Genomic DNA, 17,625 nt, shown 5'->3' on the forward strand with positions numbered 1-17,625 from the left:
GGACAGTTGGCAACCCTATGTTTAAGTTCAACAATGCGTGACAGGGAATGAGGAAAGGTGCAGCTGACTTGTATCATTTCCTTGCGGCCCGGTAGCACATGCTTTGTGGCCCGGTGGTTGGGGACCGCTGCTTTATGATGCCATGCTTGCGTTAATATCAAGGGCACTCTCCTTATGCTTGCCTCAGAATCATCTCATTGGTTTGTATCTGGACCCAGACTGTCATCGAAACTAGAATGGGGTGGTCCTAGCAAAATCTAACTGGGTAGTATTACGATTTGTAACTCCAAACATAAAACTAATTGAAATAAAATGCGGAACTGCTTGTGCTTAGTTTTATTTTTACTTTAGTGAGATTCACGCATAAGACGTGGTGGTGTAATAACTTTGTTAATTTAAACCTATATCCTGTGATTAAGTATTATTTACAAATTTGGCTCCAGTTCCACAATATTTTTAATTTTAAAAAATTTAAACTTTGTGGTTTAATTTATCAAAATTACTTTTTTAAGCCTTCTTTGAGTGATCCAATTTTTTTACTTTGGAAAAATAAAGGTATTCTTTTTTGGATTTATTTAAAGAAGATAGATTGATGTCGTTTGAACAATTAATTGATAAATATTCTCTTTCATACTCACACTTTCTGCAATACCTTCAAGTTAGACATTTTTTACAAAAATATTTAAGTAATTTTCCTTACATATTGGAGGCTAACCTGTTAGATACTATTATGAGTACGAATCCTTCGATCAAGGGTTCTATTGGAAGAATTTATAATTTATTATTACAATGGGATAAGCATCCTTTATCTAAGATTAAACAGGATTGGGAAAAGGAACTTAATTTGACTTTTATGACCGAGGATTAGATGCAGATTTTGAAGTTGGTTAACTCTTCTTCAATTTGTGCTAGCCATTCATTGATTCAATTTAAAATTGTACATCGTTATCATTTGGCGAAGGAGAGACTTTCTAAAATCTTTTCTAATGTTGGTAGTCATTATGATGGATGTAAAACTGAGATACCCACACTGACACATATGTTTTGGTCTTGTTCTATATTGGAACAGTTCTGGAAGTCAGTTTTTTCAACAGTTTCTAAAGCACTTAAAATTAATCTACAACCTAATAAATTAACTGTACTTTTTGGAATAATTCCTCAAAATATTCATGGTATTTCTGTGTCTGACCAACATGTTATTGCACTTAAAAACGCAAACACGAGGAAATCTGCAGATGCTGGAATTTCAGGCAACACACATAAAAGTTGCTGATGAATGCAGCAGGCCAGGCAGCATCTCTAGGAAGAGGTACAGTCGACGTTTCAGGCCGAGACCCTTCGTCAGGACCATGTTATTGCATTTGTTACATTGATAGCTAGGAGGGCCATTTTGTTGAAGTGGAAGGATACATCAGCTCCCACTTTGTCACAATGGTTCTCTCAAGTGGTGCTATGTCTTAGTTTGGAGAAAATTTAGAAGTCAAACCTTTGAACCTTTATTTGATTTTGAGAAAAGATGGGGTTCATTTCCTCATTATTATCATTTGAGCTAATTGATAGATTTTTTCCACGATCTAATTGTAAATTTTTTTGGTATATTTTCTTTCTTGCTGGTGGTTTAATGTTTATTTTTAGAAGCTTTTTGTATGACGCAAGGCTCCGGGGTTGTACACATAATGGGTTCTTTTTTTTTCTCACTTTTTCTGCTTAGTAGGTTTTTTATTTGTTATCACAAATTTTTTTTTCAATCTTTAAGATAATGTCTTTTTTGAAATATTGTAAGTGTTGTTACTTCAATGTACTCGTGTTATTTCTTTTGTATAATATAACAATAAAAAGATTTGAAAAGAACTTAATAACTTGTAATATTAATCAAATATCACCAAAATATTAAATACACAAACTCCCCCCTCCCTGCTTGGATATAAACTCCAACTCAATATAGAATGTATCTCAACTCAAATATATAACAGTGCTCTCTAATTACATTATGAGGGGGATTGATAGAGTTGACGTGGATAGGCTTTTTCCATTGAGAATGGGGGAGATTCAAACAAGAGGACATGAGTTGAGAGTTAAAGGGCAAAAGTTTAGGGGTAACATGAGGGGGATCTTCTTTTAGTGCGCATGCGCTGGTCGTGCATGCAGCCTGGTACAGCCATTCCGATCTATTCTTACTTTCTTCTTCTTACTTTTTAATTTACGTTATTTTTTGTTTTTTTTTTCTCACGGTAACACGTCGAAGCTGCACCCTCTCTAACATGCTGGTAGGGAGAGTTTTATTTGGGTTTTCTTTAGTGCTGGAAATGGTTACATCCCAACATGTGGGACAGAAGCAAGGTCGCATTGTGTATTCCACAGACCAGCAAAGACCGGCCGGCTTAGCGAACAGAGCGGTGGACACCCCTGCTGAAATCCGGAGGAAAACACACAGAGGGGGATCACAAAGCCGAGGAAAGAGGACCGGGTCGAGACAACAGAGACTTTTGGAGAAGAGGAGTTCAGTGGGTAATACCGTTCCGGCTGACCAGAAGTGCATCGAGAGCGGTAAGCGTAAAGGAGTTAGGTGCTTACTGTTTGGCTAATAACGGATGGTGCAATCCGGGGTATATTACGATCGAGGAATGTGTTTGAAGACTGGATATTGAACTTTTTACTGTTGGACTTCGGCCACATTCCACCGTGATACAACACTTGGCGGCACGGGTGGTCGTTCCTGCCTGTGGCTATCAAACGTGCAGCTCCTCCCGTGGAGGGTCAGACATCCTGAGCCAACAGACTGGTCCTGGACTTATTTTCCATCTGGCATAGTTTGTATTTTGGTGTTTGATTGTTGGGGTATTTTGTATTGCTATATTTACACTCTACTCTTGGTTGGTGCGGCTGTAACGAAACGAAGTATATCTATTTATCTATCTATCTATCTATCTTTACTCAGAGAGTGGTGGCTGTGTGGAACGAGCTTCCAGTAGAAGTGGTTGAGGCAGGTTCGATGTTGTCATTTAAAGTAAAATTGAATAGATATATGGACAGAAAAGGAATGGAGGGTTATGGGCTGAGTGCAGGTCGGTGGGACTAAGTGAGAGTAAGAGTTCGGCACAGACTTGAAGGGCCGAGATGGCCTATTTCTGTGCTGTAATTGTTATATGGTTATTTGTATTACTATATAATAGAGCTACTATATAGATGTACATAGGATAGTAAATTTTAAGTTGTTCCATTCAGGCCTAAAGATTTCTTACTCTTGTGGGATAATATTTTTCCTGACTAGGCAGGTCATTCAGCTTAGCTGGCGAGACTTGTAGCTGTGAAACACTCTCAGGTTCTGTGGTTGTAGGAGTTGTGACTCTGGGACTGCAGGAAGTGGTCCTGACATCTCTGAATACCTTTCTTCTAGACATATTGACATCCTGAACAGTGCATGGCATGCTGTTTGATCTGCTGTTCTATTCTAGGCCATCAGACAAAGCTTTGAGCCAATGCTTTCAGTTTGACCACACCAGCAGCAGGTGCGTAAAAAGGGCCTCCGAAGATCTTTAGGGACCCCAGCCACCCCAGCCACAAACTGTTCAGCTGCTTCTGTCTGGCAAACTGTACCACAACATTAAGGCCAGGAGCAACAGGACTTTTTTTTCCCCACCAGGCCATCGAATTTATCGTTGATCTGATTGCATATCTGACTGTACACACATGTATAGAAAACCACAATGTATACAGTCTTCGTCCTTGGGCAATATCCTCCCACATTTCCCTTCCTTATGCTTGTACATAGTGATGGAGACGCAACATAAAGAAATTTACTCCCTCATTGTGAGATGGATGTTAGAAATAATATTGTAATTGTAATTCCTCCAACACTTTAGCTCTCAGTTTGGATGGTACAATTACTTTCAATCCCCACATAAGGCAACCCCCACCAAGGGCAAGTTCATCCTGGCACTGTTTAAAAATGGGGGAACTGGAGTTTCTGCCGCTCATTCCAACCATTTTACGTGGCCATGTAGACCAGAGACAGTGTGAGGTCTTTCCTGATTTCCCTTTGGATCAGCTCTGCAGTAATAGGTGATTCTTTCAATTTGCATTGGGGCAAGTATGCCAAGAGGACTAACCTCTTCTGTAAATTTTTCAGGTGTTCCTTTTACTAAGGGTAAACAGCACGATCCATCAGCATTTCCATGTTTAGTTGTCCTCTTGAATTCAATCTTGTAATTGTGTCCTCAAAAGAAACATCTTTGCATTTGTGCTGCTGCTATTAATGGAACACTCTTCTGCATTGAAAATGGATACCAGTGGTTGACAATCAGTAACAAGGGTAAACTCTCCCATTGAAGTACTGGTATTACACTCCAAACCAGACTCAAGGCTCACTGTTGACTTGTGTGTATTTTTTCTCTGTAGTGGTAAGGGAATGTGATGCAAAGGCTATGGGGTATTTGCTTCCATCACTCATAACATGTCTGCATCCATACTTTAAGGTGAGGCATGACAGGCAAGCTTCACTTTACAATGCGAGTCATAATATATGAGTACAGTGTCTGACATCACCTTTTCCTTTACCTCACACTGCTTTGTCCATTGCTATTTCTTCTCTATCTGTAGTAATAAGCTCAAGGGCTAGGTTTGGGAGAAACATGTTATATAAATGAACAAATCCAAAAGGACCACAACAGTGACACGTTCTTTAGCCTTGGGGCATCCACCATTGTTTAAATGTTCTCAGCATACTTGTGTAATCTTTATGTGTCAATGATATAACCACAGTAAGCAATGCTTGGTTGCATCATGCTCTAGGCCGATAATCTTCTAATCTTTTTAACACCCGTCTTGAGATTTTGGAGATGTTCTTTGAATCCTTACTGGTAACAATGATGTCATCCATGTAACATTGAATGCGTGGGCAACCTTGCAGTACTTGGTCCATAGCTTTCTACCAGAGTGCAAGAGTCCACTTTGCTGAAGTGCTTTCCTCCAGAAAGGTTTGCAAAGATGTCCTCTATTCCAGGTAGAGGGTATAGATCTACTTTCAGTATTGGGTTGATGGTGACCTTAAAATTAAAATCGCCACAGATCTTGACAGATCCATTCTTCTTGACTACTGGGACCACAGACATTGCCCATGGTCTCCACTCAACCTTGGAAAGAATTCCTTCAGCTTCCATGCGATCCAGCTCACCGGCTACTTTATCACAGATGGTATAAGGAACTGGATGGGCTTTGCAAAACTTGGGTGTAACACCTTAATTAACACTATTTTACCCTTGATATGATTGAGTTTTTGATTGTCATCCTTGAATACTGCTGTAGCATCATCTAGTACCTTTCTTAATTCGCTTTCAGATGGCTTCATTGCAGGGGATGTGGCATGCAAATAGCGGATGGATGTCCAATCAAGTTGTAGTTGTCTCAGCCAGTCATGCCCCTGTAATGTTGGCCCTCCTGTTTTTACCACATACAAGCCCACTGTGCCTTTTGGTTGTTCTGTTTCACTGTTACGAATGTCATGCCCACAGGAATGATCTTTTCTCCAGTATATTTCTTAGTTGAATATCTGCAGTTCGGTATCTTGAAATGCCATTCAAACTCTATGTGGAATGACTGAAATAGCCATTTTAAATAATTTGCCATTCACTTCTGGTGTAAGCCATATTGCTTGCCTCTTGTTATTTTTCACTTTGTAAATCTTAACGCTAGCCAGTCCTGTGTCACTGTCTGCCTGACACGCTCTTTGTATGTTTCCTACTTTGTTGTATTTTGTGCAAATTTTGCCTTTAAATCTGCATTGGTCTGGTGCATGTGAGCCCCTGCCACAATGGTAACACAATTTGTTTATTTGTTTGGCCAGGCATACTTCTGTTTGGACGTTGCAATTTTGTTCACACTCACTCTCTTTCATGACTGCAACTCAATTGCATCTCTACTGTTTCCATTGATGCAGCAATTACAACTGCACTTTTAAATGTGAGCTGTGCTTCAGTTAAGAGCCATTTCTGAGTGTTTTCTTGTAAGATTTCACACACTTAAACAAGATTTCAGTGCATCATTAAGACCATCACTGCTCAGTCAACTTCTTTAATTAACCCACATATGCTGAATTGGATTCCCCTTCCTTTTTGATGTCACTTATGAAACCTAAAGCATTCTGCAGTCGTCAAGGGGTTTGGTTCTAAATTTTCCTGCATTAATTGCATGATATCAACAAAGCTCGTTTCTGCTGGTTTGGCTGGTGCAGTCAAACTTCTAAGCAAACTGCATGCCTTTCCACTTAATATATTCAGCAAGACTGGCACACGCTTTGCATTGGCTATATCATTTGCTTCAAAACACAGCTCAATTTGCTCAGTATGCATATTCCAATTATCTCTTGTGCAGTTGAATGTATCTATCTTTCTGATGTAGTCAGCCATTTCTGTTTTTTATCTTTAACTTCCTGAAAAAGGCTAGGCTGCGCAGGCGCGTGACGTACAGTGCCAAAGGTTTAAAAAGGAGAGGAATCTTCAACGGTCTTTTAAAAATCGGAGCAAGAGACTGAGAGTGAAGGAGTAAAGGAATCTCAGAGAGAAGTTTTTTTTTGCACACTGCTTGGGGAAAAGAAGCTAGAATGCACAGGCGCATGATGTGGAGTGCCAGAGACTACCATATACAGTGGGCAGGGTTGAGAGCGGGCAGCGGGGTGAGAGGGAGCAGAGTGGGACAGCTTTGGCATGAACAGGCAGAGGCGAGGGTAGGTTCTGGTAAGTTTTGTTTTGTTTGTTTAGAGAGAGAATGCCAGGCAGGATGTTGGAATGCTCCTTTGCAGGATGTGGGAAGTCAGGAGGACAACGACACCTGCAAAAAGTGCATCCAGCTGCAGCTCCTAACAAACCACGTTAGGGAACTGGAGCAGGAGCTGCACAACCTCCGGATCATTGGGGAAAATGAGGAGTTTATAGATAATAGCTTCAGGGAGGTAGTTACGCCAAAGGAGCAGTGCACAGGTAATTGAGTTACCGTCAGGCGAGGGAAGCGGAAAGGGAAGGCAGAGCAGGATTCCCCTATGGCCATTCCCCTCAACAAGTATACCGATTTGGATACTGTTGGGGGGGATCACTTACCTGGGACAAGCTGCGGCAGCGGGATCTCTGGCACTGGGTCTGGCTCTGCAGTGCAGAAGGGAGGCTGGAAGAACAGGAGAGCAGTAGTGATAGGGGACTCGATAGTTAGAGGTACAGAAAGGAGGTTCTGTGGTCGTGACAGGGACTCCTGGATGGTTTGTTGCCTCCTGGGTGACAGGGTCAGAGATGTCTCTGATCGCATGCAGAGCATTCTGAAGTGGGAGGGTGATCAGCCAGATGTCACAGAACACAGAATAGTACAGCACATTACAGGCCCTTCAGCCCACAATGTTGTGCCGACCCTCAAACCCTGCCTCCCATATAACCCCCCACCTTAAATTCCTCCATATATCTGTCTAGTAGTCTCTTAAACTTCACGAGTGTATCTGCCTCCGCCACTGACTCAGGCAGTGCATTCCATGCACCAACCACTCTGAGTAAAAAACCTTCCTCTAATATTCCCCCTGAACTTCCCACCCCTTACCTTAAAGCCATGTCCTCTTGTATTGAGCAGTGGTGCCCTGGGGAAGAGGCACTGGCTATCCACTCTATCTGTTCCTCTTATTATCTTGTACACCTCTATCATGTCTCCTCTCATCCTCCTTCTCTCCAAAGAGTAAAGCCCTAGCTCCCTTAATCTCTGATCATAATGCATACTCTCTAAACCGGGCAGCATCCTGGTAAATCTCCTCTGTACCCTTTCCAATGCTTCCACATCCTTCCTATAGTGAGGCAACCAGAACTGGACACAGTACTCCAAGTGTGGCCTAACCAGAGTTTTATAGAGCTGCATCATTACATCGCAACTCTTAAACTCTGTCCCTCAACATATGAAAGCTAACACCCCGTAAGCTTTCTTAACTACCCTATCCACCTGTGAGGCAACTTTCAGGGATCTGTGGACATGTATCCCCAGATCCCTCTGCTCCTCCACACTTCCAAGTATCCTGCCATTTACTTTGTACTCTGCCTTGGAGTTTGTCCTTCCAAAGTGTACCACCTCACACTTCTCTGGGTTGAACTCCATCTGCCACTTCTCAGCCCACTTCTGCATCCTATCAATGTCTCTCTGCAATCTTCAACAATCCTCTATACTATCTGCAGCACCACCAACCTTTGTGTCGTCTGCAAACTTGCCAACCCACCCTTCTACCCTCACATCCAGGGTAATAAAAATCACGAAAAGTAGAGGTCCCAGAACAGATCCTTGTGGGACACCACTAGTTACAATCCTCCAATCTGAATGTACTCCCTCCACCACGACCCTCTGCCTTCTGCAGGCAAGCCAATTCTGAATCCACCTGGCCAAACTTCCCTGGATCCCATGCCTTCTGACTTTCTGAATAAGCTTACCATGTGGAACCTTGTCAAATGCCTTACTAAAATCCGTATAGATCACATCCAGTGCACTACCCTCATCTATATGCCTGGTCACCTCCTCAAAGAACCCTGTCAGGCTTGTTAGACATGATCTCCCCTTCACAAAGCCATGCTGGCGGTCCCCGATCAGACCATGATTTTCTAAATGTCCATAGATCCTATCTCTAAGAATCTTCTCCAACAGCTTTCCCACCACAGACGTAAGGCTCACTGGTCTGTAATTACCCAGACTATCCCTACTACCTTTTTTGAACAAGGGGACAACATTCGCCTCCCTCCAATCCTCCGGTACCATTCCTGTGGACAAGGAGGACATAAAGATCCTAGCCAGAGGCTCAGCAATCTATTCCCTCACCTCATGGAGCAGCCTTGGGAATATTCCGTCAGGCCCCAGGGACTTATCCGCCCTAATGTATTTTAACAACTCCAACACCTCCTCTCCCTTAATATCAATATGTTCCAGAACATCAACCTCACTCATATTGTCCTCACCATCATCAAGTTCCCTCTCATTGGTGAATACCGAAGAGAAGTATTCATTGAGGACCTCGCTCACTTCCACAGCCTCCAGGCACATCTTCCCACCTTTATCTCTAATCGGTCCTACCTTCACTCCTGTCATCCTTTTGTTCTTCACATAATTGAAGAATGCCTTGGTGTTTTCCTTTACCCTACTTGCCAAGGCCTTCTCATGCCCCCTTCTTGCTCTTCTCAGCCCCTTCTTAAACTCCTTTCTTGCTTCCCTATATTCCTCAATAGACCCATCTGATCCTTGCTTCCTAAACCTCATGTATGCTGCCTTCTTCCACCTGACTAGATTTTCTGCCTCATTTGTCACCCATGGTTCCTTCACTCTACCATTCTTTATCTTCCTCACTGGGACAAATTTATCCCTAACATCCTGTAAGAGATCTCTAAACATCGACCACATGTCCATAGTACATTTCCTTGCAAAAACATCATCCCAATTCACACCCGCAAGTTCTAGCCTTATAGCCTCATAAGTTGCCCTTCTGCAATTAAAAATTTTCCTTTCTTCTCTGATTCTATCCTTTTCCATGATAATACTAAAGGCCAGGGAGCGGTGGTCACTGTCCCCCAGATGCTCACCCACTGAGAGATCTGTGACCTGACCCGGTTCATTACCTGGTACTAGATCTAGTATGGCATTCCCCCTAGTCAGCCTGTCCACATACTGTGACAGGAATCCATCCTGGACACACTTAACAAACTCTGCCCCATCTAAACCCTTGGAACTAATCAAGTGCCAATCAATATTAGGGAAGTTAAAGTCACCCATGATAATAACCCTGTTATTTTTGCACCTTTCCAAAATCTGCCTCCCAGTCTGCTCCTCTGTATCTCTGCTGCTACCGGGCAGCCTATAGAATACCCCCAGTAGAGTAACTGCTCCCTTCCTGTTCCTGACTTCCACCCATACTGACGGTACCAATGACGTAGGAAGAAAGCATGAGGAGGTCCTGAAGAGTGAGTATAGAGAGCTTGGTAGGAAGTTGAAAAGGCAGGACCTCGAGGGTGGTAATCTCAGGATTGCTACCTGTGCCACGTGCCATTGAGGGTAAGAATAGGATGCTCTGGCGGATGAGGAACTGGTGTAGGGGGCAGGGTTTCAGATTTCAGGATCATTGGGACCTCTTCTGGGGCAGGTGGGACCTGTACAAGAGAGACGGGTTACACCTGAACCACAAGGGGCCAATATCCTTGCAGGGAGGTTTGTTAGTGCTCTTGGGGAGGGTTTAAACTAGATTTGCAGGGGGATGGGAACCAGAGTGCCAGAGCAGATAGTGGAGCGGGGGTGAAAATAAATGATGTTAAAAGTTCATGCAAAATCATAAATAGAAGGGTTGTGTATGGTGGTAATAATCTTCTGAGGTGTGTCTATTTCAATGCAAGGAGTATTGTGGGGAAGGCAGATGAACTGAGGGTGTGGATTGACACATGGAATTACGACATTATAGCCATGAGTGAAACTTGGCTGTAGGAAGGGGAGGACTGGCAGCTTAATGTTCCAGGGTTCCGATGTTTCAGATGTGATAGAGGCAGAGGAATGAAGGGTGGAGGGGGCGTGGCATTGCTAGTCAGGAAAATATTACAGCAGTGCTCAGGCAGGACAGATTAGAGGGCTTGTCTACCGAGGCCATTTGGATGGAGCTGATAAACAGCAAAGGTATGACCACATTGATGGGGTTGTATTATAGACCACCCAATAGTCAGCGAGAATTGGAGGAGCAAATCTGCAGAGAGATAGCAGACAACTGCAGGAAACATAAAGTTGTGATAGTAGGGGATTTTAATTTTCCACATATCGATTGGGGCTCCCATACTGTTAAAGGTCTAGACGGGTTAGAGTTTGTAAAATGTGTTCAGGAAAGTTTTCTAAATCAATATAAAAAGAGCTACCAACTAGAGAGGATGCAATATTAGATCTCCCATTAGGAAACGAGTTAGGACAGGTGACGGAAGTGTGTATAGGGGAACACTTTGGTTCCAGTGATCATAACACCATTAGTTTCAACTTGATCATGGATAAAGATAGATCTGGTCCTCAGGTTGAGGTGCTAAACTGGAAAAAGGCCAAATTTGAAGAAATCAGAAAGGATCTAGAAAGTGTGGATTGGGACAGGTTGTTCTCTGGCAAGGATGTGATTGGTAAGTGGGAGGCCTTCAAAGGAGAAATTTTGAGAGTGCAGAGTTTGTATGTTCCTGCCAGGATTAAAGGCAAAGTGAATAAGAACAAGGAATCTTGGTTCTCAAGGGATATTGGAACTCTGATAAAGAAGAAGAGGGAGATGTATGACATGTATAGGAAACAGGGAGCAAATAAGGTGCTTGAGGAGTATAAAAAGTGCAAAAAAATACTTAAGAAAGAAATCAAGAGAGCTAAAAGAAGACATGAGGTTGCTTTGGCAGTCAAGGTGAAGGATAATCCAAAGAGGTTCTACAGGTATATTAAGAGCAAAAGGATAGTAAGGGATAAAATTGGTCCTCTTGAAGATCAGAATGGTCGGCTATGTATGGAACCAGAAGAAATGGGGGAGATCTTAAATGGGTTTTTTGCATCTGTATTTACTAAGGAAACTGGCATGGAGTCAATGGAAATAAGGCAAACAAGTAGTGAGGTCATGAAACCTATACAGATTGAAGAGGAGGAGGTGCTGGCTATCTTGAGGCAAATCAGAGAAGATAAATCCCCAGGACCTGACAGGGTATTCCCTGGGACCTTGAAAGAGACTGGTGTTGAAATTGCAGGGGCCCTGGCAGATATATTTAAAATGTCGGTATCTACGGGTGAGGTGCTGGAGGACTGGAGGATAGCTTATGTTGTTCCATTGTTTAAGAAAGGCTCTAAAAGTAATCCAGGAAAATTATAGGCTGGTAAGTTTGACATTGGTAGTAGGTAAATTATTGGAAGGAGTACTAAGAGATAGGAACTACAAGTAACACACATAAAAAATGCCGGTGAACGCAGCAGGCCAGGCAGCATCTATAGGAAGGGGTGCAGTCGACGTTTCGGGTCGAGACCCTTTGTCAGGACTAACTGAAAGAAGAGATACTTTACTTTATACTTTATTGTTGCCAAAACAATTGATACTAGAACGTACAATCATCACAGCGATATTTGATTCTGCGCTTCCCGCTCCCTGGATTACAAATCGATAGTAAATATTAAAAATTTAAATTATAAATTATAAATAGAGAAAAGAAAAATGGAAAGTAAGGTAGTGCAAAAAAACCAAGAGGCAGGTCCAGATATTTGGAGGATATGGCCCAGATCCGGGTCAGGATCCATTCAGCAGTCTTATCACAGTTGGAAAGAAGCTGTTCCCAAATCTGGCTGTACGAGTCTTCAAGCTCCTGAGCCTTCTCCCGGAGGGAAGAAGGACGAAAAGTGTGTTGGCTGGGTGGGTTGTGTCCTTGATTATCCTGGCAGCACTGCTCCGACAGCATGCAGTGTAAAGTGAGTCCAAGGACGGAAGATTGGTTTGTGTGATGTGCTGTGCCGTGTTCACGATCTTCTGCAGCTTCTTCTGGTTTTGGACAGGACAACTTCCATACCAGGTTTTGATGCACCCTAGAAGAATGCTTTCTACGGTGCATCTATAAAAATTAGTGAGGGTTTTAGGGGACAGGCCAAATTTCTTCAGTTTCCTCAGGAACTAAAGGCGCTGGTGGGCCTTCTTGGCAGTGGACTCTGCTTGGTTGGACCAAGTCAGGTCAGTTGTGATATTGACCTCGATGAACTTAAAGCTTTTGACCTGTTCCACTTGCTCACCGCCAATGTAAATGGGGTCGTGCGGTCCGCTATTCCTTCTGAAGTCGACAACCAATTCCTTCGTCTTGCTGACGCTGAGGGATAGGTTATTGTCTTCGCACCATGCCACCAGGTTCTTAATTTCCTCTCTGTACTCAAACTCATCATTACCTGAGATATGGCCTACAATTGTTGTGTCATCAGCAAACTTATATATTGAGTTCGATGGAAACTTGGCTACACAATCATGGGTGTACAGTGACTACAGAAGGGGGCTGAGTACACAGCCTTGTGGGGCACCGGTGCTCAGAGTGATTGTAGAGGAGAACTTGTCCCTTATTTTTACAGCCTGGGTTCTGTCTGTGAGGAAGTTGAAGATCCAGCTGCAGATCTGAGTGCTAAGGCCCAGGTTCCAGAGCTTAGGAATCAGTTTATTTGGAATGATGGTATTAAAGGCAGAGCTGTAGTCAATGAAAAGGAGATAGTAAGAGATTTGAAATTGGGAGGGGGAGGGGGACATCCGATTTCCTGAAATGCTTGAAATTCCAGCATCTGCAGATTTCCTCGTGTTTAAGGAACTACAAGTATTTGGATAGACAGGGACTTATTAGGGAGAGTCAACATGGCTTTGTGCGTGGTAGGTCATTAGAGTTTTTCGAGGAGGTTACCAGGAAAGAGGATGAAGGGAAAGCAGTGGATGTCGTCTGCATGGACTTTAGTGAGGCCTTTGACAAGGTCCTGCATGGGAGGTTAGTTAGGAAAATTCAGTCGCTAGGTATACATGAAGAGGTGGTAAATTGGATTAGACATTGGCTCAATGGAAGAGGCCAGAGAGTGGTAGTGGAGAATTGCTTCTGTGTGTGGAGGCCTGTGACTAGTGGTCTGCCATAGGGATCAGTGCTGGGTCCATTGTTATTTGTCATCTATATCAATGATCTGGATGATAATGTGGTAAATTGGTTCAGCAAATTTGCTGATGATACAAAGATTGGTGGTGTAGTGGACAGTGAGGAAGGTTTTCAAAGCTTGCAGAGGGATTTGGACCAGCTGGGAAAATAGGCTGAAAAATGGCAGATGGAGTTTAATACAGACAAGTGTGAGATATTGCACTTTGGAAGGACAAACCAAGGTCGAACATACAAGGTAAATGGTAGGGCACTGAGGAGTGCAGTAGAACAGAGGGATCTGGGAATACAGATACAAAATTCCCTAAAAGTGGTGTCACAGGTAGATAGGGTCGTAAAGAGAGCTTTTGGTACATTGGCCTTTATAAGTCAAAGTATTGAGTATAAGAGTTGGAATGTTATGGTGAGGTTGTACAAGGCATTGGTGAGGCCGAATTTGGAGTATTGTGTGGAGTTTTGGTCACCAAGTTGCAGGAAGAATATTAATATGGTTGAAAGAGTGCAGAGAAGGTTTACAAGGACTTGAGAAACTGAGTTACAGAGAAAGGTTGAATAGTTTAGGACTTTATTCCCTGGAACGTAGAAGAATGACGGGAGATTTGATAGAGGTAAATAAAATTATGATGGGTATAGGTAGTGAATGCAAGCAGGCTTTTTCTGCTGAGGTGAGGGGAGAAAAAAACCAGAGGACACAGGTTAAGGGTGAAGGGGGAAAAGTTTAAAGGTAACATTGTGGGGGGGCTCTTCTTCATACAGAGAGTGGTGGGAGTGTGGAATGAGCTGCCAGATGAAGTGGTAAATGCAGGCTCACTTTTATCATTTAAGGAAAACTTGGACAGGTACATGGATGAGAGGTGTATGGAGGGATATGATCCAGGTGCAGGTCAGTGGGACTAGGCAGAAAAATGGTTCAGCACAGCCAAGAAGGGCCAAAAGACCTGTTTCAGTGCTGTGGTGTTCTATGGTTCTATGATACTCACTGTTTTTGAATCTATGAATTCGTCTGTTTTCTGCCCTTTTTAAAAACTCAACTGTCTTCTCTTTTTGCAAAAAAAGCACAATGCGCTTTTTTTTAACCTCTATGTCTCACCGTGCTTTTTGTTTTAACTCGAGCATCTTGCTGGCTTCAACAGGTAGGTAGTCGTCTTGGGTCCATTTAAAACTTCCTCATAGCTGCTGATAAGTTTCATAATTCCAATACACAAATCTAATTGAAAGAATAACCGGAGCACGAGATACGTGTACTTCATTTCATTTTTACTCTAGTGAGGCATGTGCTTATGACCTAGTGGTATAATGACATATGCCATTCACATACTTTTATATATAACCATTAATTCTGGAACATCTGGACAGCAAAGATGCATACATCAGGATGCTTTTTATCGATTACAGCTTAGCATTTAATCCTCAAAACTAATCAAGAAGCTCCAAGACCTTGGCCACAATCCAGTCCTAGATTTCCTCACTTGTAGACCCCAGTCAGTTCAGATTGGCAACGGCATCTCCTCCATGATCTCCAAAAGCACAGGTGCACCACAGGACTGTGTGCATAGCCCCCTACCTACTTTCCACATAAGCACAGCTCCAGTACAATATTCAGGTTTGCTGATGACACCACTGTTTTGAGCCAAATCAAAGATGGTGATGAATCAGCATACAGGAGGGAGACTGAAAATCTGGCTGAGCGTTGTCATAATGACAACCTCTCACTCAATGTCAGCAAGATCAAGGAACTGATTGTGGACTTCAGGAGAGGAAAATCAGAGGTCTATGAGCCAGTCCTCATCAGAGGAAGAGAGGTGGAGAAGGTCAGCAACTTTAAATTCCTGGGGGTTACTATTTCAGAGGATCTGTCCTGGACCCAGAACGTAAGTGCAATTGTGAAGAAAGCATGCCAGTGCCTCTACTTCCTTAAGTGTCTGCGGAGATTCGGTATGACATATAAAACCTTGACAAACTGGAAAATATGTAAATCCTGGGCTGCCCAGACATCAAGATCCCCCCCTCAGCCTCGCGGATGTGGTCCAAAGGAATGCCAAGCAGTACATTTGGCATCAGCTTGGCTGCAGGAGCTGCCGGGAGGTAACGTGATACGTCATCCAACCACCTTGGAGGCCCCACTCTGGATTTGTGTAGGGTTTACTCCTTAGCCTTCTCTTCTCCCGAAGGTACCCACAAGACAGTGGGATCCGTAACCCTGGATGGGGGCCCATACTGGGTACTGTCAGCCGGAGCCAGCTGAGCCCAGGATTCGTGTAAGGCAGAGTCGTCACACCCTGCAGTAGTGACATATGGAACCCACTACCCAAGTATATCACGGGTAAAGCTTTTTCAACCATTGAGCACATCTAAATGAAATGCTGTCTTAGGAAAACAGCATCCATCATCAGAGATCATCGCCACCCAGGTCATGTTCTTTTCTCGCTGCTGCCATCAGGTAGAAAGCACAAGAGCCTCAGTACTCACACCACCAGGTGCAAGAACAGTTATTACCCCTCACCCATCAGGCTCTTGAACAAAGGTGTTAACTGCATTCAGTTGCGCATATATTGAGATGTTCCCACAACCAATGTTCTCATTTTAAGCAACACACATCAAAGTTGCTGGTGAGCGCAGCAGGCCAGGCAGCATCTCTAGGAAGAGGTACAGACGACGTTTCAGGCCGAGACCCTTCGTCAGGACTAACTGAAGGAAGAGTTAGTGAGAGATTTGAAAGTGGGAGGGGGAGAGGGAGATCCAAAATGATAGGAGAAGACAGGAGGGGGAGGGATGGAGCCAAGAGCTGGACAGGTGATTGGCAAAGGGGATATGAGAGGATCATAGGACAGGAGGTCTGGGGAGAAAGATGGGGGGTGGGGGGAAACCCAGAGGATTGGCAAGGGGTATAGTCGGAGGGACAGAGGGAGAAAAAGGAGAGTGAGAGAAAGGATGTGTGTATATAAATAAATAACAGATGGGGTACGAGGGGGAGGTGGGGCATTAGCAGAAGTTTGAGAAGGCAATGTTCATGCCATCAGGTCGGAGGCTACCCAGATGGAATATAAGGTGTTGTTCCTCCAACCTGAGTGTAGCTTCATCTTTACAGTAGAGGAGGCTGTCAGAATGGGAATGGGATGTGGAATTAAAATGTGTGGCCACTGGGAGATCCTGCTTTCTCTGGCGGACAGGGCGTAGGTGTTCAGCAAAGCGGTCTCCCAGTCTGTGTCATTTTGAGGACTCTTTATCTTGTTACTTTATGTTCTTGTTATGTATTGCTATTTATCTATATCTGCATTTGCACAGTCTTCTGCCCTCCAGTTGATCTTTCATTGTTATAGTTACTATTTCATAGTTTCGGTGAGTATGCCCACAAGAAAACAAATCTCAAGGTTATATATGGTGACAAATATAAATATGTACATCAAAGTATATTGTGAAATGTATTGTTTATGATAACAACCAACATAGTCTGAGGTTTGCTGAGAGCAGACATTCCCCTCCACTTCCTCAACCCCCCTCCCAAATTGGGATATTAAAGAATTGCATGTTAATATTATTATCTGGTAGCATGTGTATGTAAACCAGAAGCACCTGGAATCCAGCTGTATGAGCTGTAAGCGAGAATCTGACTACACTTGAGTCTGTATTTATGCTGGTCTTGTCTAGAAGCCAGAAGACTCATGTCAATGCAGCTTAATCATTAGCCATATACCCCAGATCAATTTACTGCACTGGAGCATTTTTTTTATCTTTCTACCTGAATTTTGTTCATTGATGTCGTGGCACATGGTGCAAAATTAATTGGTTCAGTTTCCTTGAAAATGCTATAGTGACATGGAATATGCATCACAAAGATTAACATAAGAATATGAGAACGTAAGAAATAGGAGCAGGAGTAGGCCATCTGGCCCATTGAGCCTGCTCTGCCATTCAATAAGATCGTGGCTGATCTGACCATGGACTCATCTCCACCTACCTGTTTTTTCCCCATACC

General features: G+C 43.2%; 1 protein-coding gene across 3 annotated transcripts in view; it reads left to right on the plus strand.

Moving 5' to 3' along the window:
• The window catches only part of LOC134356688 (transforming protein RhoA), a 129,325-nt gene that overhangs the window by 56,700 nt on the left and 55,000 nt on the right, over positions 1 to 17,625 (plus strand). The window contains exon 1 of one of the 3 annotated variants that reach the window (XM_063067723.1): positions 2,529 to 2,547. The exons of the other annotated variants lie outside the window; for them this stretch is intronic. The gene's annotated coding sequence lies outside the window, so the exon portion shown is untranslated. Of the gene's footprint in view, positions 1 to 2,528; positions 2,548 to 17,625 lie in introns of those variants that run through there. 3 annotated transcript variants of the gene reach the window in all.

The sequence above is a fragment of the Mobula hypostoma genome, chromosome 15, assembly GCF_963921235.1.
Source record: "Mobula hypostoma chromosome 15, sMobHyp1.1, whole genome shotgun sequence".
Lineage (NCBI taxonomy): Eukaryota > Metazoa > Chordata > Chondrichthyes > Myliobatiformes > Myliobatidae > Mobula > Mobula hypostoma.